This window comes from Macaca thibetana, chromosome 1 (assembly GCF_024542745.1).
Source record: "Macaca thibetana thibetana isolate TM-01 chromosome 1, ASM2454274v1, whole genome shotgun sequence".
Lineage (NCBI taxonomy): Eukaryota > Metazoa > Chordata > Mammalia > Primates > Cercopithecidae > Macaca > Macaca thibetana.
This window is the reverse complement of record NC_065578.1, coordinates 86,175,882-86,198,639: the sequence shown is the minus strand read 5'-3', so window position 1 is coordinate 86,198,639 and position 22,758 is coordinate 86,175,882. Positions and strand designations below refer to the sequence as shown.

Sequence of the window (22,758 nt, the reverse complement as noted above, 5' to 3'; positions counted from 1 at the left end):
TATGGGGTGGCTCATGCCTGCAATCTGAGAGGCTGAGGTAGGCGATCGCTCGAGCTCAGGAGTTTGAGACCAGCTTGGACAACATGGTAAAGCCTCATCTCTACAAAAACTACAAAAATCAGCAGGGTGTGGTGGCATGCGCCTGTGGTCCCAGCTACTTGGGAGGCTGAGGCAAGGGGATCACTTGAGTCCAAGAGGTCGAGGCTGCAGTGAGCCATGATTGCACCACTGCACTCTAGCCTGGGTGACAGAGTGAGACCCTGTCTCAAATAAATAAACAAAATAAAATAAAACAAAACAACACAACACAACTCCTTCTGATTTTTGTAGCTTGGTAGCTAGAGAATTAGCAAGTAGATTTTAATATTTTAAAATACTGTTTATGAGGAATTTTTACTGTAATGGGGCTTGCGAAACCTTCTTAAGCTGTAACCAAACATAAACAGTTGTACCCACTCCAAGTCTTTTCAATTTTATCCTGCACTGTTTCCTAATAAATTGTCAAAACATTAATTTATGAGCTGGACTAAAAGGTTACTTGCTACTGAATTTAGAAAGTTCACTTAAGAACTGCCTTGGAATTTCTGGATAACTGATACTGAAGCAAATGCAATTAAGTAAAACATTCATGTCATTTTTGCTCAGTAATTATGTTTCAAAATATTACAGTATGTAAATGTTTCATCAGTATATGACACAAGAAATCAGTCTTCATTTCTGCTTAAGTGCTAGATATAATTATCAAATTCTAAATATGAGTCATTAACTAATGGTATATGTTATACATTATTTTGCCCTAAGAACATGAGTTGTGAAAAGAAATGAGACAAATTTCTGTATAAGACCTACTACTGGACTTGTCTTCTTATTTTTAAGTCACTCTACATATTGATTATATCTCAATATAATCTCAGGTAAATTGACTTTGCTTCTCTGAGATTTAACACAGGAAACATTCTACTTAAAAAATTTGTCAGGAAGACTAGACCAAAAGCAGTGTCCAAGAATGCCCAATTTAAGTAATTTTCTATGAAAATATTTCTTTCCTCGCAATTCCGAAATCTGATTACCTTTCTTAGTTATATGCTACAATTAAAAATTAATTTTATACCTACTATGTACCCACAAAAATTACAAATAAAATTTTTTTAAAAAATAATTTTTACTTTCAGATTAATTTGCAACTAAGAAGATAGATTTTTACCATTTTATTTTACTGAAAACTAAGATTACATAGTTGAGACTATTAAAAGATTTAAAAATAGATGCACAGGAATATACAGAAAATTATAAACACAGCACTTCAAGGAGAATCTGATGCCATTATTTTTAAATGAAAGAGAGACAAGGACACAGGCATTGAAATGGTATTCTACATTAGCATTGTGTGTAAATGATAAACTATGTCACACTGCAAATACTGTAAAGTCAAGTGTTGTGAAGTAGCCTTAGAATGAAAAAAAATACTGTAAAGATGTGAATTACTGGAGAAATGTCAGAGGGGTGCAAAGCATTTTGAGATGAAAAAAAAAATGAGTAGAAAGTAACAGGTATGAAGTGAAAAAGGAGGTGGTATCTCCTATCACATTTTAACCAGCCTTGCTATGCTGGGAGTGTATTAATTACTGAGCTCTCACAGTGCTTGAGCGTGTGTCCTTCTGTGCATCCTCTATAATAACTTACAGGCCAAGCCTCTAGGTATTCCCACCATTGTAGAAATGGTGGCAGGAGCTACAAATTAAATATTTGGTAGATATTTTTACTCGTGTGTTAGGAAGCCAAGCATCACAAAATATAAATAGAAAATGCACATACACATATACATGTATCTCTAAGGATGTTATATGAATATGTGTGTGTGAAAGTACGTGTATGAAACTATATTCTAGAATATAACTTTTTAAAAAAACTAGACGTAATATCATAAACTGATAAATCTGAGTTTCTAAATGATTTTCATTTGCTTCTGGTGTGACTGCAGGGCTTAAGAAAAGAAATTAAGAGGTTATTTAGGTATAACCTATACAGAACTTGCTGACCAAGAAACCTTTATGCTATTGTCAGAAAAGAATTTTACCCTTCTTCCTACTGCAATGGACAGCATTGTTCACTTAGTCTAAAATATCTTCTATTTTATAAGACTGCTATTTCACTCACTCCATACTGTAGAGAAAAAAAGTACTAGCAGTCATATAATGAAAGAACTAGAAGAATTCTACAACAGAATGTTAACAATGACTTGTCCTTATCGCTCTAACTCAGCAGCTGCTACTGAACAAAAATTATTGCTAATAAAGGGATTAAGCTATTATCTTATGTTAGCAAATATTTAGAAATCAATTTTAGATTAATCATAGCATGTCAATATCATGAGAAGAACTGACTAAAATGATTCACTTTGGTTAGAATACTCATAGCATGATTTACCTTTACATGGCAATCTTAAGCTTTAATAATTTCATGTATAATGGATCAATATAAAGAAATGATTCAATTTATTTCATTCAGAATTTTCATCTTAACCATTGTAATTAACTAAAATCTATAAACATTTGGCTATTAATCATCTGTGCACAGAATTAGTGTTGCCTTTAATAAAAATACAATCTCATGATAATAGGCTTCATCAATCAGTAGGCAGCATTGCCTATATATGCAAACCAAGTCCCGTTGACTATTAAGTGCTCTGTGTGCATTATTTACCTCAATGCCCTTTATTTAAGGATATCTTGCATGTCTGGGTTGTGCTGTAATAATAAACCAGCTCAGCAACTCCCACGGCTCACAGCATTACTAAATGTCTTCTTTTGAACCTTTTGGCAACAAAAAATAAGCTGAGTGGGTCATGTCAATGCTAAATTTTTTCATTAATTCACTACTGTCCTTACGCAATACTAGTGCATTTTAAGGTAATGGAAAACATTACAAGGAAAACAGTAAGCATTTCCCCAAATTGCAATGGAATGCTACACAGCCTATTACAAAACTTACCAGCGTATTTCAAGATTTTCACAAAAAAAATTTAAAGATTTGTTTTCATAACAGATTAGACAAGAATTTCTCTTATTCCACCTAATATTTAGAAAGTTATGAAAACCATAATTTCATACAAAAATATGGCTCTAGAAATAAATCTTTCTTTTCACTCAAAAATGTAATGAGGATATTTTCTTTACAAGGAAGAAGTAGAGACAATAGTAATGTAATCATCCACTTCTCACAAAATGCTAACAGAAATCCACTGTTTTCTTCCATCACACTGATTCTTTAAAAAAACTCTAAAAAGTTATTTTATCATAGGCAAATCCTTCAAAATACACCAAACTTTGGTAATATGATTGAGGAGAACAAGGATTGGTATGTGAGGTCTTTCACTATGTAATTACAATTTAGGAGCATCTCAGTTCACCTAGTAAAAGAGAGTCTCTTAAACATGCCACAAAGGCCATCTGAATACTTATGTATCCAACAAGTGATGATATATAAAGGAAGAGCATTCAAAATATACACATTCATTTAATCGTTAATTATTGAATCCATAGTTGCTACAGAGATCATGTTTACAGTGTTATTATTTTTCCAACAATGTAAATCACTGATGTTTATTTATACACTAAATGTCTAATATCACTCAATTTTGTCTTTTATTGTAGTTAATTTTTTCACTGGCTATACCTTAAAATTTACTCTATAATTTAATATAATGATTTAAGAGTCAATTAGTTAAAATAGCACTAATAGATCAAATATTTTCTTGCTTAAAAAGGTATCAGGATTGATATATTTGAAAATTTAGGAAAATTGGAGGATAAGGTACACCAACCTTGAGTTAACAAGACAAAATACTGAAAGCTCAAGAAAAATAGCAAAACCAACATGTACAGAAGAAGATCCTGCCTCTGCGTGGGCGAAAGGGTATTCATACTATGATAAGCAACCCTTCTCAATTTGAGATTCATAGCAAAAGATATCAACTTTAAAAGATACTGATACAAAGAAAAAAAAAATCTTATCAGAGGGACATGATAACTATCTTTAAACATGTTAACTGCCATCCTGTGGAAGGCTGATTAGATTAGGCATAAACTTTTAACTGCAGAGGTCAAAACTGGCACTTTTTGTTCAACTAATTATTCAAACTATTATTTCCAAGAATGACCTAATTAAAAATGAAATAGCGGCCGGGCACAGTGGCTCAAGCCTGTAATCCCAGCACTTTGGGAGGCTGAGACGGGCCGATCACAAGGTCAGGAGATCGAACCATCCTGGCTAACATGGTGAAACTCCATCTCTACTAAAAAATACAAAAAACTAGCCGGGCGAGGTGGTGGGCGCCTGTAGTTCCAGCTACTCGGGAGGCTGAGGCAGGAGAATGGCGTGAACCCGGGAGGCAGAGCTTGCAGTGAGCTGAGATCCAGCCACAGCACTCCAGCCTGGGCGACAGAGCGAGACTCCATCTCAAAAAAAAAAAAAAAAAAAGAAAGAAATAGCTTGTCCTTTACGAATGTAACCATTTGTAGAAATTTTAAGTAGGCGACTAATGCTGGCCTATCAAAAACGATACGGCCTGGATTTCTATATTGGTTGAGAATATGCACTATATGGCTCCTAAGTCTCCTTATAACTCTTAATATTCTCTGAAAAACTTGAAGCTCTATAGCAACTTTAGTGTTAGTGTTCACCATGAGTGCACTGTGACTATTTCTAGAAAGGACATTTTGTCTTTTATATTCTCGTATCCAACTATGGATGGAATTAGTTCAGGGAATATACTCAAACTGGCACAAAAAATTTTACTCTGTCATTCTTCAGATGACAGTGACTCTAATACAGAGTAAATATTTCTCTGCTAATAAACAAAACTTGCTGTATGATGCATTCCTCTGACAAACAGCCCCTTAACAATTTTATATATATATGTCAAAAGAGTAAGAAAAAAAGACTTTTGTGTAAAAAAAACAAACTACATAGTGATTGAGATACACAGGCTTATATATATATTTGTACATCTGTTTTGAGATGGAGTCTCCCTTCATCATCTAGGCTGGAGCACAGTAGCATGATCTCAGCTCACTGCAACCTCCACCTCCCGGGTTCAAGCAATTCTCTTGCCTCAGCCTCCCAAGTAGCTGAGATTGCAGGCACCTGCCACCATGCCCAGCTAATTTTTCTACTTGTAGTAGAGATGGGGTTTCACCATGGTGGCCAGGCTGGTCTCAAACTTCTGACCTCAGGTGATCTGCCCATCTCAGCTTCCCAAAGTGGTGGGATTACAGGTGTCAGTTACCACGCCCACCCAGTATTCAGTAAATATTTTTTGAATCAATAAATGAACAACAAAAAAGATTCAGAAGCTATGTTTGGTGGCACAAACATTTTCCTTAGCCACATATTGAGAATCCTATTGTTAAAAAATGTAACAAGTTAGCGGGGGACTAAAAAACAAACAATTACATACAGTTGTCCATCCCTCAGTATCCGTAGACGACTGCTTTTAAGAACTCTATCAAATACCAAACTTCAGAGGAGATGCTCAAGTCCCTTATATTAAATGGTATAATATCTGCATATAACCTACACACATCCTCCTATATACTTCCATCATCTCTAGGTTGCTTATTATACCTACTACAATGAAAATATTATGTAAATAGTTGTTATACTGTATTGTTCAGGGAATAATGACAAGAAAAAAAATCTGTATATCTTCATTACAGAAGCAACCATCCTTTCTTTCTCTGAATATTTTTTATTGTGACTGGTTGAATCCAGGTATGGAACCAATGGCTACAGAGAGCTGGCTGTATTTGACAGGGTCTATAAAGGTAAGAGCATCAAACAAAATTCAAGAGACAAGCATAAAAGAAATTACAAAAATTGACTTTTTGTTCTAACACAAACCCAGAATACGCAACTCTAAGTGCATCTGATTAAACAGGTTAATGGTAACGTAAGCACTGAACTTTACAATGCTATTCATAAAAACAAAAACTAAATGATTTTTGTTCATGAATACTGTATACATTCAAAAACTATTTTTTAGCTTTAGTTAACTGCACGTAAAATCCCATTTAGTATGAATACTCATGTTAACAATGTGTAAACATTATTCTATTTTTTTCTCCTGAATCTTAGCCTCAACTAATTTCATACCTAACACAAAACAGATAAAATGCATCTTAAAGAGCTTCTGATTTAATCTTATGTTCTACTTCAATCATAGCCAGTCAAGGGTTTCTTCAAAACTTATAAGGCACCAATACTTTGCTTTCCCTATTCAAAGATCCTTCTTCACCTGATTCATCACTTATTACAGACGCATTCTTCTAGTCTGGGCTGGGATCTGTGGAGTCATCAGGGTGTGGGCCACACACACCCCTTGCTTATACAAGTAGATAGGGCCCAAATCCAACCTCTGCGCCTACTGCTTCAAAAGAAGAGGAGTTTGTTTATGTGTTGTACATTTATACATCCTAAGTTTCTGTGACTGATTTTAATTAAATAGTTCCACTGCTAAAAAGTAGCAAGAGCCATTGTTCCATATCTACATTCTAGACTGATCAATGCTTCCCAAATGGCTTTAAGATGACTCCCAAAATGTCCAATCAGGAGTCAAGGATTTTCAGGGTTGTAGGTTACCAAAAACGGGACCTATACAAGGTAGTCAGCAGGGGGAAAATTTTTTATTTATTTATTTTTTTGGTTCAAAGGGCAAGGAAAAAAAATAGACTTTTGTGTAAAAAAAACAAACTACATAGTGATTGAGATACATAGGTTTAACTCTTTTTTTTGTTGTTGTTCTGAGACAAAGTCTCCAGGGTCTCACTCTTGTCACCTAGGCTGGAGTATAGTGGTGCAATCACGGCACAGCTCACTGCAGCCTCAACTTCCCAGGCTTGGGTGATCCTCCCACCTCAGCCTCCCAAGTAACTGGGACTATAGGCATACACCACCACGCCCCACTAATTTTTTTGTAATTTTTGTAAAGACAGGGTGTCACCATATTACCCAGGCTGGTCTGGAACTCCTGTACTCAAGCAATCTGCAAGCCTTGGCCTCCCAAAGTGATGGGATTACAGGCGTGAGCCATGGCGCCTGGCCAGGTTTAACATTTAAGAGTCTAAACAGCAGCTACATACAAAGTTATCTCACCTACCAAAAAATTTAGAAGCAGACGTTATTTTAAAAATACAAATAGTCCGGCCAGATGCAGTGGCTCACGCCTGTAATCCCAGCACTTTGGGAAGCCAAGACAGGCAGATGACGAGGTCAGGAGAAAGAGACCATCCTGGCTAACACAGTGTGAAATCCCATCTCTACTAAAAATACAAAAAATTAGCCAGGCGCGGTGGCAGGCACCTGTAGTCCCAGCTACTCGGGAGGCTGAGGCAGGAGAATGGTGTGAATGCTGGAGGCGGATCTTGCAGTGAGCTGAGATCGCGCCACTGCACTCCAGCCTGGGAGACAGCAAGACTCCGTCTCAAAAAACAAACAAACAGACAAACAATACTCCTGGCCGGGGGGTGGCTCTTGCCTATAATCCCACCACTTTGGGAGGCCGATGTGGACAGATCACATGAGGTCGGGAGTTTGAGACCAGTCTGAGCAACATGGAGAAACCTTGTCTCTACTAAATATACAAATTAGCCAGGCGTGGTGGCACATGCCTGTAATCCCAGCTACTCAGAAGGCTGAGGCAGTAGAATCGCTTGAACCTGGGAGGTGGAGATTGAGGTGAGCCAAGATCGCGCCACTGCACTCCAGCCTGGGCAAAAAGAGTGAAACTCCGTCTCAAAAAAAACTACAACAGTAATACTACAATAACAACTTTTCATAAATAGTCTTTTTAAAAGTAATACTTTATTTTTAAAGTTCTTTAGTTCTGAGCTCTAAAGTTCTAGAAGGCTCTATCTTTTAATTTTCAGAGGAAAACTCTCTTGGACTTTTAAAAACCATTTAAATATTTGAAGCTATATTAAATTTAGATTACAAATTTTCTCCTTTGCAGATAGCCCATACAAAAAATGACAAGGCAAGGAAAATTTGGAAAACAACCACTACAACAGCCTTTTTTTTTTTTTTTTTTTTTTTTCCCCAAAAGGAAATAAAGATTTGAAACAAAATTTAACCCGAAGATTAACATGGTATTTTGGGGAGATAGGAACTTGGTTCAAAAAGATAAGCAATGGATTATGAGGATTAGCCTGTGTACAGTAAATCTAAAGGTATTCACATACAGCACCTCTTTTCTCCTGATTATCCCCATAGAACATTTTGGCATTTTGGAAAAATAAAGATTTTAAAATATTTTTGTTCTGATTTTTCAGCTATTTTTCCTATTTCTCAAAGTGATATACAAGATTATCAAGGTTATATCCACTTGTATAAGAACAAAAGCTTTCTTCCATTATACTTAAGATGACCAATACAAAGCAACAAACCCTGGAAGCCAATATACTGCAGGCATTAATTCTGATTCAGAGGAACTGGTATCTTAAACTTCTCTAGAACAGTAGGCATATGTGGGTACTCCTCAACAGAAACTGAGGGGAGAACTGGTAAAATTGTTTCAGTAATTATAACCTAGAAAACAGGGTAGTACTTTCCCAAGTGCAAAATTGTGTATGTTCCCACTGTGCTACATAGCTAAAGCTTACAACAGCTATAAAAGGTAAAATGATTGTCATGCCCTATAAAGGAAACAATAGTAGAAAACACGCATAGAGTGAAACTGGGCAAAGTCTTACAAGCTTTCAAATGCACAACTCTAGATGTCCCCAACAATCGATTAGGGCAAACTACCAACTACATTCTACTCCTTGGAACTTTTTTTTTGGAACGAGAAGTCTTTCGTGTTAAAATTATTCACATGCAGTCTCATGCCAAATGCCACGTAGTCCAAGTTATATTCTCTATTTGAAGTGAGCATAATTTGGAAATTTTTCATCTTGGAGCTTCTGGACTTTAGACTAAAAATCAAAAGCTGAGAGATATGCTGTACATACTTTTTGGTAAGAAATACTAGAAACAGGCATTTAATGCTGTCTCAGTTTCCATTACCTTCAAATAAGGGGATGATGATCTTCAATATTCCTTAGTCTTAAGATTGTGTTTTTTAAGTTAGTATACCATTAGTTTACATTTGTATAATCCAATATAGCTTTAAGAAATGATTACCAGTACATCTGATAAGGCATCAAGCATAAATTTTAAGTCCACTTCTTATGTACTTAAAGGTAAAAATACTCATTATTTGCTTTATAAGAACTGTTCTATTTTTGGGATTTTCATTTAGTTTTTTTTTTAATGAGTCAAGATTTGTTAAGAGTTGGTTACTACATAACATGCCAACCCTGTTAACTGAAAACACAGAAACAAAAGAATTAATATTTACAGTCAACCAATAGACAAGGTGTACTTGCTGGCATAACTATTTTCTCCCTTTCTTTGGCATAACTATTTTCAACTTAATCATTTGGAGTATTACTGCCGTCTACAAAGAGGCATTCCAAGGACATATTTTATTGTCAGAAACTTTATTATTAGAAGTACAAATAACATGGAAATAGAAAGTTGGGTTAAAGACATGAATTCCATACCTACTCTAGGGTTACAGGAACAAAGAAAGGAAAAATCACTGTATACTAGAAAAGTTGTGAAAAGACTCTTGGAGAATGCTTGACTTTACTAGGCCTAAAACCTAGTATGATTAACAAAAGTAAGTTGCGGGAAAAAGCATAATTTGAAAAGAATGATGATATATTCTTTTTGGATATGGAAAATGTCAGATATAGAAATTGAGTCAAATGGGAGAAAGAACAAACACTGGTTTCAAAAGTCTACAGAAAAGAGCTGAAACTGAAGATGTGTAACTAGATTATTAATAGATAAACAAAAAGAAAGGCATATAACAAATGACATGGTAAAACCACTAAGAAGAAAATAAAAGGCCAGGTGCAGTGGCTCATGCCTGTAATCCCAGCACTTTGGGAGGCCGAGGAGGGTGAATTCACCTGAGGTTGGGAGTTCGAGACCAGCCTGACCAACATGGAGAAACCCTGTCTTGACTAAAAATACAAAATTAGCCAGCGTGGTGGTGCATGCCTGTAATCCCAGCTACTCGGTAGGCTGAGGCAGGAGAATCGCTTGAACCTGGAAGGCGGAGATTGCGGTGAGCCGAGATCGCGCCATTGCACTCTAGCCTGGGCAACAAAAGCGAAACTCCATCTCAAAAAAAAAAAAGAAAAAAGAAAAAGAAAAAAGAAAAGAAAAATTATTGTTTTCCAAAAAGAACAGATTACATCAGCCTCTAGGATATTCCTAGAAACCTTTTAATATACCTTGATCTTTCATGCTGTGGTATACATTTTCTAAAACACAGTGCTCTTTCCCTTTGAGGGTTAACTAAATTAAGTATAAGCACTAGTAAATAAACTTTTAGATCTGTAGATCTATGCTTCTCAAACTTAAATGTGTATATGAATCACCTGAGCTTATTAAAATGCAGATTATGAGTCAGTAAGCGACGGCATGGGGGAGGAGGAGCATTCTGCATGGGTAATAAGCTCCCATGTGATGGCCAAAGATTGCTAGTCCATGAACCACAGCCTGAGTAGCAAAGTTTTAGATGAATTTCTGTAAATCAGCTTTAATATTAAATTAGATTTTGGGAAAGTGGAAAAATACTACATTGAGTGAATTTCACTGAAAAGTTCAATAGAAAATGCTTTAAACACAGCAAAAGTAAAGATGAATTCTGATCTAAAGGTACTTTAGAAAGCCATATTAAATGTGAATATGTGTGTATGGAAACAGAAGCCTAAAAAAATTCAAGATCTTGAAACCTAATAAAATCTACCTTATTAAAAGCCACGAATAATTCCACTAAGAGAACAGGAATGACTGTTGTGCTTCTGTAGTAAAACTGCTGTGAACAGTAAGAAAACTAGAGACATTGTGTCACTTGAGACAATAAAAATTCGTTCAGTGTATTACTTTATTTACTGCCTGTAAACTTTCTAGTGAAATGGACTTATTGACTTAGACAAGCATATTTGAGACAAGCATATTACTTTAAAAAATGATTCTCAGCAGTAGCTCTATAGAAAATTCACTGACCTATTAAAAACATGCTCCTGAGTGCTATATGTTCCTGTGGATGTTGAATGTATTTGGTCATGCATTAACTGTGCTGGTCAATCCTGAGGACATTGTAATACTTACATCAAATTTTTCTAAGCATTTAAAAGCTGGTTATATATAAGAACAAAGATATATTGGAAACCCTTAGCAACATAAAAACAAAGAATAGACTTAAAGAATTAGGTATGGATCAACACAAGGATATCCTTGACCTCTAAGTAGGTCTTACCTTCTGTAGCAATCTGGTACAGCAAGTGAAAAGTTAGTAAGAATCATATATTGCTTCATTCAGATGGTGGACAATTATGATCGAAGGTGTAATACAGTAGGCCTCCTTCATCAGCAGTTTCACGACCCATGGTTTTAATTATTCACAGTCAACCACAGTCTGAAAATATTAAGTGAAAAATTCCAGAAATAAACAATTCAAAAGTTTTAAATTGCACACTATTGTGAGTAGTGTGATGAAATCTTAAACCACCCTGTCCCACTCAGGACATTATTGTTCCTCTGCCAGTGCCTTCATGCTGTATATGCTACCCTTCCCTCCCCGCCCACACAGTCACTTTTATCAGATTAAGTGACACTACACATAGAGTCCAGTACTACCTGTGGTTTCAGGCATCTACCGGGGGGTCTTAGAACATATTCCTCATGGATAAGGAGGGACTACTGTATTTTCTTAGTTTAATCTCAAATACCTCAAGCAGTATTTGCATTTGGGACACAGCCTTACTCCTCCATATGTTTATAAGATAAAGATCACAGACCTTAGCCTATTACTGTATTTCTTTAAACAAATTCTCTTTCATCCTTAGCTTTTAAGAACACAATTTACACAGGTGAATATATCGTAAAAGATATACTTTTTGATAACGGCTTCAGTGTACCACTCACTAGTTTTTTATGGATTTGAACTCTTGATCTGTATTTCAAAGTTGCTCAAATTTTTGCTCAGCTCTTAAGCCTCAAAGTCACTGTTATCAGATGGGTTTCCAGAAATCCTGCTCTGGGTCTGGTAGTGATTAAACTACCAAAATTAAAGGAGAACTTATATGCAGATATTATGTCCAGAAAATTCAGTTGTCTGCAGTTCTCCTCCCACCCCCAAGCCCCATGATTAGGCCTCCATTACCAGCCTCTCTAGGCTCCTTAGCCATGCAAAACTACTTTTTGCTTGATCTCCATCTGGCACTGAGAATTAGAAAATTCCCTCAAGGAAAAGACCAGAATAAATATGGAGATCACTTCACGAGCTTCTCTTATCTCAAGAATCACAGACCCTCAAGTCGAACCTACACCGGTTGCTCTCCAAGGCATTCAAATAGCTGTTGTATATATATATGGTCTAACGTTTATAAGGTTTCAGTAGGATAATTCATTTGATACAAAGTACTCAACACAGAACCAGGCTTACTAAATTTCAGTTACTAGGGTTTTCATTTCCAAAAGTTTTGTCTGGTTCCTTTTCAAATCTGCTATGCTGCTTTTTGTGATTTCCTTGGAGATATCGTCATATGTATCGTAATTCATAAGCATAGTTATTTTAAATATGTATCTAATATTTTTAATATGTCAAGGCTATGGAATTCCAATTCTGCTGTCTCTTCTTGCTGGTTCTTCAGTTGTCTGTTTCTTCGTATGCTTTGACTACTTGCTGGAAAATGTAATTGTAGGGGTTCACTGAGGTCTAGGATAATATGTTTCATCTGTAGAGGCTTACATTTGCTTTGGGAGACAGTATGGATTGGACCATCTCCAGTCAAGATGGGCTACATGTACCTGCAACACAAACACTTACGAAAGGTAGTCTATGGCCATATTTCTGCTACTTGTTGCTATTTTTATTTTTTGAGACGGAGTTTCACTCTTGTTGCCCAGGCTGGAGTGCAATGGCACAATCTCAACTCACCACAACCTCTACCTCTCGGGTTCAAGCGATTCTCTTGCCTCAGCCTCCCGAGTAGTTGCGATTACTGGGACGCGCCACCAAGCCCAGCTAATTTTGTATTTTTAGTAGAGACAGGATTTTTCCATGTTGGTCAGGCTGCTCGAAATCCCAACCTCAAGTGATCCGCCCGCCTCAGCCTCCCAAAGTGCTGGGATTACAGGCATGAGCCACTGTACCCAGCCTTTGGTACTTCTTTTAAAAATCTCTTTCTATTTTGTTTTCCTTTTCTGCTCAGCATTAAACCATCCTTCTCTACTGTCCCCACCTAGTTACAGGCTATCATTAAAAAAATGGTATCATTTTGGAGCTTAAGAGTTTAAAGCATTTAAATATTACATATTTTATCCAATATGTTGATCTAGGTAATTTAATACCTCATTTTAAGAAACCAGCCACCACTTGGTACTTTCTCATCATCTTAATTATCACCTTTTCAGAGAGACCTTATCAGAGCACTAAATCTAAAATCACTCCACCAATCATTCTTTATCTCTCTACCCTGTATTGTTTCCTGCATAGCACTTACTAGTCAATGAAATTGTCTTGTTTACTTATTATTATTTCTTTTGCTATCCCTAAAGAGAACATAAGCTCCGAAGAAAGCAGAAGCTTGTCTCTCTTGTTTGGTATGTAACCCCAGAATTTATCTACCAGTTACTGACATAGTATAACTTCCAATAGATATTGAAAGAATGCATTAAATCAGTAAAGAAGATCACAAACCAGAGATCTCCTCCCCCACCCCACAAAATTTCATTTCTTATGCATAGAAAAAAGAAAAAAATTTCATTTCCTCTCTTTAAACAAACGTACTATTTCTAACACCTCAATCCCAGTGGCGACATCTAATCCCCTTTCTCTCTTACTCTTGATGTCACCTCTATGTTGCCCAGGAATTGCTATGTAGTGAGAGAAATAAAACATAATGTTGGTGTTTTTAAGAGCTATCTAATAGCACAGAGTGAAAATAATTCCAGATCATATCCTGGTAAACAGATGAATATTCATCAGGGCTCTTAAACACCAAGGTAATTAAACCTGAAATATGGGTAACTATTTTTACATAGATATGTTAATGCTTAGGGTGAATAGTTTACATTAGATTTAAATTTTGACATTTATGTGCATACTTTTGAAAACAAATAGGTCAATTATAAAATCAAGCGTAGATTTTTGCTTTCATTTCCCAATTGAGAAACAAGAAATTCAACACTTAAATAGACATGCAGGTTTAGACTCTTTCATCTCAAAGAGTAATGACAAAACAGTAGAGTTGGGAAAGGAAGAAAAAAATCCTGTAACTTTATCAAGTTCCAACTTTTTATTCTTGACACATACAGTACCTCTTATGCAAGCATTAATGAACTTTATTCTAAAGCAGTGTAATGCTACAAAAAGAGTTTTGTCATAAGAAAAGGATGATTCAAAATTTGAAATATTCACATTCCTATTCTAAGTACCCTTAGTTAACAGATTTCCAGAAAACTTCATTATTTAACAAAAGTATGTACTTTCTGTTAAAAGAAGATACTTGGTTGACGTACTACCAATCAGACTGTTAAGCAAATACGTTTTTTAGTTCATTAAATTCCTTAAGAAACAATATAGCTTTCATTCTGTAATAAAAAGACCCTTAAACATTTTTACTTGTCCCACAATTGGACTTAACCACTGAGACCCCACTACAAAGCCTCTTTCACTGTTAAAAATTAAACTGTACTTTATACTATCCCGAAACAGTCACTATTAATTTGTTTTAAAGAAACTGAATCCTCAAAAAAAGGACAGTAACCTCTTTGTGTAACAAATTTCAATCTCATATTACAGCTCTTATCACAAGTACTTTTGTATTCTACAACTGGCCTACACTCAGAGGTGTTTTAACTACAGGGCCTAGTAAACTGTAACAAAGCCAAGGAATTTTGTTGCCCATAATGAAGTTAAGAGAAACTTCATCTAATTTCTCTACATAGCATACACATACACCCACTAAAGAGCATTGAAAATAAAATGCATAAAACTGCATTATCTGTGGAACATTATCTTGTACCTATACAAACACAAGTTTATCAAATTGCATCAGGAGGAAATGCAATCACACTGAATGGATTATATAATGATGAAATGATTATATTAAGCTTTCCCTCGGTGTGATTTAGCAAATGTGAATTTACATAAATGTACAATGATGCTTCATAGGTAATAAAATTCACACGGAAGCAGGATTAAGGTGTTTCTTTAACAGACTTCTTAGAACACTACATTTATAAACTGTTAAGTATCTGGAGGAAAACAAAATTTTCCTCTCTAAAATACTGGAGATTTTAGTTCAAGTTAAAAGTTTTAGAAAAGGGCACACTTTGCCAGCCCCTCCTCGCTGCCTTTCTCACCTAAAGCTAGGCCCCCTTTGCAACACTGCTTATCAGCTCAGAGACAGCAGTAGTAAATCTGTGTTCCCATATTACCCCACCTTTTGGAAGCCTGAAGAGGAATCTTTTTTGTCTTGTCACTATATAGAATTTCTGGCTTTTTGTTAAGATACTATTTAAGCAAGTCGCCCACGCCACTGCCTTGAAAGAGACATACTTTTGAACTGAGGCCTCCCCCAAGTGATGGGTACAGCAAACTTTAATAAACTTTTTTCTTTTGTTAATCTGGCTTTTGTTTTCAAGAGAATGTCTCAACCAACAATCCAAAAAAGGAAACAAAATAAATTATGTTTTCTCCCCTATATATCCATATAGCATTTTTATATGGTACTGGTAATGATACAAGGACATGATCTATATAGAATCTAGCTGAGTCATATAGTAAATATGTATCTTACTGATAAGAATGCACTTATAAAGCCTCTAAGGAGAGGGTAACTGGTCAGCATTTAAATTATCTATAAATAAAGAAAACAAAACCTTAAAATAGTATGCTTCAGCAGACATGTAAGTAGGAACAACCCCCCACCACCACCACCAAAGTCAACACTGCTATATTTTTCAAAAGGAAACAATTTTGATCAAAGTACTAGATAAACATATGTAATCAATATAGGGGTACCCCCCTGCCAAATCCTATTATCAGTTTTTAGATTTCTAAGTATGGTTGCATACATTACAAACTGCACCTTTTATCACAGGGGATTTAAAAGCTTTTGAAATGAAAGTCAGTTGTTGAGGGTTTGGGACACGCTACCCCAAAATACAGTACCTGGCATACTGAATACTTTAAGATGAAGGAATTTGAGAAACAGCAGGTACAGGAAAGACTTGGTGACCTTCCCCTGATGCCAGTTATAAGACTCTTCTGTGAGAGGTACCCTCCCTACACTGGGAGGAAAGGAACATAGACACAGACCCCAAGAAGAAAGTGAAAAAACAGGCCTTGCTAAGTTTCCCCCGGTTTATTACACTTAGCTCATACTTTTTATCTTATTCAATTCTTCTACAATCCCCTTCATCAAAACTAGAATAAAAATAGTCAAGTTCAGCTACTTTAGGTCTTCATTTCCTTATGAAGGCTCCTGTGTCAAACAAAACTTACTTAACAAAACAAAACCTAAATAAGCCGGGCGCGGTGGCTCATGCCTGTAATCCCAGCACTTTGGGAGGCTGAGGCGGGCGGATCATGAGGTCAGGAGATCGAGATCATCCTGGCTAACACGGTGAAATCCCATCTCTACTAAAAATACAAAAGTTAGCCAGGCGTGGTTGCGGGCGCCTGTAGTCCCAGCTACTTCGGAGGCTGAGGCAGGAGAATGGCGTGAACCCGGGAGGCAGATCTTGCAGTGAGCTGAGATTGCGCCACTGCACTCCAGCCTGGGCGACAGAGACTCCATCTCAAAAAAAAAAAAAAAAAATTAAATTAAATAAATTTGTATGGTTTTGTCTTGTGCATCTGTCTTGTAAAGGGCCCCAGCCAATGAATCTAAGACTGGTAAAAGAAAAAGATATTTTTCTTCCCCTATACAGTATATAAACAAAAAACTTGCCAGGCGCCGTGGCTCACGCCTGTAATCCCAGCAATTTGGGAGGCTAAGGTGGGCGGATCACCTGAGGTCAGGAGTTCGAGACCAGCCTCACCAACATGGAGAAACCCCGTCTCTACTTAAAATACAAAATTAGCCAGGCATGGTGGTGCATGCCTGTATTCCCAACTACTCAGGAGGCTGAGGCAGGAGAATCTCTTGGACCCAGGAGGTGGAGGTTGAGGTGAGCCGAGATTGTGCCCCATTGCACTCCATGCCTCTGGGCAGCAAAAGCGAAACTCCATCTCAAAAAAGAAAAAAAGAAACAGAAAATTAAAGTTTTACAAAACTCCAAGTAACCCAAATTTTCAGTGCATGAGTTATGCAAGATGAGAATGTTAAAACCTATTCTTTTTAAGGCTTCAATCAGCAGGACCAGTTTCGAGAAAGACAATTTTTTCACAGAACAAGGGTGGGGGAGTGGGAGAATGGGGGATGGGGGGAGTGGTTTCAGGATGAAACTGTTCTACCTCAGATTAGATTTTCTTAAAGAGTGCAACCTAGATCCCTTAGATGCGCAGTTCACAATAGGGTTAATGCTCCTATGAGAATCTAATGCTGCCCCTGATCTGACAGGAGGCAGAGCTCAGGCGGTAATGCCACTCACCTCCTGCTGTGCAGCCCGGTTCCTGGGGTTGGGGACCCCTGGCTTAAAGTATATTTAATTGCTCTGATTACTAAAATGTGTCTTCTTTCTTAGAAAGATTATTTTGTACATACTTTATCCTCTTCTATTGATACGTTAATGTGAGTAGTAAAGGGCCAAACTATGCTAAGCTTACATTTTCTCATTTAATCCACACAGCAACTCTGTGAGGCACAAGTCTTATCTCCATTTTGCAGATGAGAAAACAGAGCCTTGGAAAGTTTAAGCTTCTTACCAAAGGAAGTGGCACACTTGAGATATAAGCTTAGTATGTTTAACTCAAATATAAGCTCTTTATGTCGTTAAATTAAGTATAGCCTGAAGCTGCCTCCTCACATATTTTAGGTTCAGCCTAAAGGTATCTGGATATAGTGAACTATAACCTAAGTAGATGTGTAAATACATTATAACCTACTACTGTACCAATTACAAGGCTTCAGCCAATCACAGGAGGCTAACTATTCAATCCCTGTTCATGTAAGGCAAACACCAACCTGTAACCAATATAGCAGTTCCTATATCTCACTTCTGTTTTCTGTACGCATTTTCCTTTCTCTGTCCTTAAATATTATCTGACCACGTGGGAACTCTAGAGTCACTCTGAACCTATCATGTTTCAGGGGGGCTACCGGATTTGCAAATCATTCTTTGCTCAATTAAACTCTGTTAAATTCGTCTAAAGTCTTTTTTTTTTTTTTTTTTTTGTAACAGATGGCATCAGAGTGGGGCATGAAGTGGAGCATCTAGCAAGCCCCAAGATCAGCCAGTGACCAAGAGAAGTACCCACTGGGCCCATTCTGTCCATTCCTCTCTCACAACAACCAGAGACTGTGGGTAAGTTCTCTCAGTGGAGCTTCAGAATCCAAGATTTTGTGGTTTTGAGCTATACAGGTTTGAGCAAATTTTTTATCTGAACTTGGTTCAGAAGTCACAACAGAAACTGGACAGGGTCCGACTGGGCACTCAGGCCTGTAATCCCAGCACTTTGGGAGGCCCGGGCAGGCGGATCCCCCAAGGTCGGAAGTTTGAGACCAGCCTGACCTACATGGAGAAACCCCATCTCTACTAAAAAAAAAAAAAAAAAATACAAAATTAGCCAGGCATGATGGCATACACCTGTAATCCCACCTACTTGGGAGGCTGAGGCAGGAGAATCGCTCAAACCTGGGAGGTGGAGGTTGCGATGAGCCGAGATCGTGCCACTGCACTCCAGGCTTGGCAATAAAAGCAAAACTCCGTCTCAAAAAAAAGAAAAAAAAGAAACTGGACAGGGTCCAATAATTATCTGGATTGAATCTGGCTAGAGGCCTTAAATATCTGACTGAGTCAAACAAAAACTGGCAATACTACAGGGGGTGTAAACTGTAGCTTTTGAAAATTCACAGGGATTTATTTATTCTATCTTTGATTCTTTTTCTTGCAAGGTTAGGTAGGAAAAATCATTGGCTAAGCTGATCAAGGAAATCTGAGAGACAAAACCAAGATTCGACGTAAAAATGTGATGCTTAATTTCTGAAGAACGGGGTACTCTACCTTCCAGCTAAATCTACATTTACACATAGAAGCTTTAGGCTCCAGAAGCAGCAAATGCTCACAAAAAAAAGGCAAAATCATACAAACAACAATCTTAAATTACTGTGGAATGTTCCAAATAAACAACATTGGATTTTAAGAACTGCATTTAAAAATAAGTTCTCCTAAATAGGAACGCTTTCACACTGCTGATGGGAGTGTAAATTAGTTCAACCATTATGGAAGACAGTGTGGCAATTCCTCAAGGATCTAGAACCAGAAATATCATTTGACCCAGCCATCCCATTACTGGGTATATACCCAAAGGATTATATTTCATTCTACTATAAAGACACATGCATACATATGTTTACTGTGGCACTGTTCACAATAGCAAAGACTTGGAACCAACGGAAATGCCCATCAATGACAGACTAGATAAAGAAACTGTGGCACATACACCATGGAATACCATGCAGCCATAAAAAGGGTAAGTCCATGTCCTTTGCAGGGACATGGATGAAGCGGGAAACCATCATTCTCAGCAAACTAACACAAAAACAGAAAACCAAACACCACATGTTCTCACTAATGAGGAGTTGAACAATGAGAACACATGGACATGGGGAGGGGAACATCACACACGGGGGCCTGTTGGAGGCTAGTGTGCTAGGTGTGGGATAGCATTAGGAGAAACACCTAATGTAGATGACGTGTTGATGGGTGCAGAAAACCACCATGGCACGTATATACCTATGTAACAAACCTGCATGTTCTGCACATATATCCCAGAACTTAAAGTATATTAATAAATAAATAAGTTCTCCTGAATTTGGCTGACCCAAGGATGGCTATTGATGTGCAGAAGCTTCTAAAAATACTGCAATATTTTTATTGCTTCTTTTGAAAGCCCCTTTATAAAAGGCAAATAAAAAGCTTAAGCAACTAGTTGATTTTAAAAAGTTGAATCTGCAAACCTTTTGGCTAAATTACTATACTGCCCTGAATGTGAAAATAAAGGTGGATAAAATGTTTGTTAATAGAAGGTAAGCCCTCAGGTAAAATAGGCTTGCAGATTCTTTATAAGAGCTATCCATGTGGAGTCCAGGCAGAGAGAATACTTTCTTTGCCCTATTAGTTAATGGGTCTAGCCCCAAGCTCAGTCATTTTAGTTAAAAAACCACAGCTAAGTTGGCAGGGCGCGGTGGCTCAAGCCTGTAATCCCAGCACTTTGGGAGGCCGAGACGGGCGGATCACGAGGTCAGGAGATCGAGACCATCCTGGCTAACACGGTGAAACCCCGTCTCTACTAAAAAATACGAAAAAGAAAAAACTAGCCGGGCGAGGTGGCGCGTACCTGTAGTCCCAGCTACTTGGGAGGCTGAGGCAGGAGAATGGCGAAAATTCGGGAGGCGGAGCTTGCAGTGAGCCGGGATCAAGCTACTGCACTCCAGCCTGGGGGACAGAGTGAGACTCTGTCTCAAAAAATAAAAAAATAAAAAATAAAAAAAAACACAGCTAAGTTACAAAGACTGTCTACTGAACTAAATTTGTCTCTAAAATCACCTTTCTGTCTTTTAGCTGGCTATTTTGAAACATGTTTATAAAGGAAATCTACATTTATAAAGGAAATCTCCATTTTTAAAGGTGTCTGCCTCTACGCCAGAAAGAAAGGGAGGCCTGAGTAGTGAAACTCTTATCACTGATCGGTGGCTTAAATTTACATAACAAGTCTTCCCTTTGCTACATCTTTCCTTGTTTGAGCAAATGATGGCTCCACCATCTCCACCAGTCATCAGAAAGTTTAGAAAAGGCTATTTTAAAAAAATCTTACTTTCCATCTTCTTGATGTAACTGAAAAAGAAAACCCTTTCATTTTCCCACAGATCTTCATCCCCACTGCAAGTAGAGCTGAGGTGAGAGAGACTAGCAACCTTTATTTGGATCAGCATGGACAGTGAGTCTCTCTCATCCTGGACATATGAATTGTAATTGAAAAAATGAATGGTGATCCAGTGGTCACAGACAAAAAAGGTAAAAAGGAAGATTTTCCAAAACAGCCCCAATTTCTTACAATCAGGATTATTTTATCTGGTGTCAATTCCTACCTTCTAGTTGAATAGAAATGGCTGGTTTCTTTGGATGGTTGCTATAGATTAAAATTTTAAGTGCCATGATTACAAGCATGTCCCTGCTACAGGGCCATTTGGCTTGTAAACAGCAAGACAACGATGTTCCTAGAACAAAGTGAATAAGAGAGACTAACAGGAGATAAGATCAGAAAGGTAATGGCAGGGCCAGATAATTGCAGTGTGGACCACAGAAGACTTAGGTCAAGGAAGAGGCAAGATAATCTGCAGCCAGATCTCCAAAATGATCTGGAACATGAGGTAGGAGCTACCTGACTCTGTGGCTTTCAGAAGAAAGTATTATTATCAGCTCCTTAGGCTGATTCTGCATTATGGTTTTGAAAGACTTTCCTGGAAGCTCAACCTGCTTCTTTAGCCCTCCTAACAATTCTCTATGCTTTAATATCTTGCTGAAACTAGCTACCGTAGATTCTCTTGTCTGCAAATAAGAACCCTGGGTAGGGCCGGATATGGTGGCTCATGCCTGTAATCCCAGCACTTTGGGAGCCCGAGGCACATGAATCACGAGGTCGGGAGTTCGAGACCAGCCTGGCCAACATGGTAAAACCCTGTCTCTACTAAAATATAAAAATTAGCCAGGCATGGCGGCAGGCGCCTGTAATTCCAGCTACTCGGAGGGCTGAGGCAGGAGAATCACTTGAACCTGGGAGGTGGAGGTTGCAGTGAGTTAAGATCATGCCACTTAATAGTAGAGGAAAGCATTTAACAGTAGCCCTGAAATCAGGGAGGGGAAAAAAGCAGTCCCAGGCAGAACAGGGAGTATCTACCCAGGTCTATGGTGAGTGACAAAATGCAAAGGTCATGGCAGTTAGGTGCTGTATTATTTTTCTATGACTGTCATAAAGAATTACCATAATTTGGCGGCTTAAAGGAACATAAATTTATTATGGTACTGTTCTGGAGGTAAAAAAACTAAAATTAGTCCCACTAGGCAGAAATCAAGGTGTTAGCAGGGCTGTTTCATTCTGGAGTCTTTAGGGGGAGAATCCATTTTCTTGCCTTAACCAGCTTGTAGATGTTGCCCTCATTCCTTTGTTCATGCTTCCCACTCCTCCATCTTCAACACCAGCAATGGCCAATAAAGTCTTTCTCAAATAGCACTTTTGGTTCCCTCTTCCACAATTTAAGGATCCTAGTGATTAACATTGGACAATGTAAATAATCCAAAATAATCTTATTTTAAAGATACCTAATTAACAATCTTAATGTCATTTGTTATTTTAATTCTCCTTTGGCACATACATTAACATATCTACAAATTCCAGGGATTAGGACACAGACATCTTGCAGGCAGGGGGACTATTCTGCTTACTACAAGTGAGCGAATCAGAAGACTGGC

At 37.5% G+C, this 22,758-nt stretch overlaps 3 protein-coding genes across 5 annotated transcripts in view; 1 reads left to right on the top strand and 2 right to left on the bottom strand.

Annotated features, from left to right (window-relative positions):
* LMO4 (LIM domain only 4) overlaps nt 1–22,758 on the bottom strand; it is a 523,833-nt gene that overhangs the window by 344,135 nt on the left and 156,940 nt on the right. The window lies entirely within an intron of this gene.
* Nucleotides 1–22,758, top strand: part of SELENOF (selenoprotein F) — a 270,936-nt gene that overhangs the window by 127,253 nt on the left and 120,925 nt on the right. The gene's annotated exons all lie outside the window — the stretch shown is intronic.
* HS2ST1 (heparan sulfate 2-O-sulfotransferase 1) overlaps nt 1–22,758 on the bottom strand; it is a 198,323-nt gene that overhangs the window by 105,404 nt on the left and 70,161 nt on the right. The window contains exon 2 of one of the 3 annotated variants that reach the window (XM_050774620.1): nt 11,372–11,530. The exons of the other annotated variants lie outside the window; for them this stretch is intronic. The gene's annotated coding sequence lies outside the window, so the exon portion shown is untranslated. The remainder of the gene's footprint in view (nt 1–11,371; nt 11,531–22,758) is intronic. 3 annotated transcript variants of the gene reach the window in all.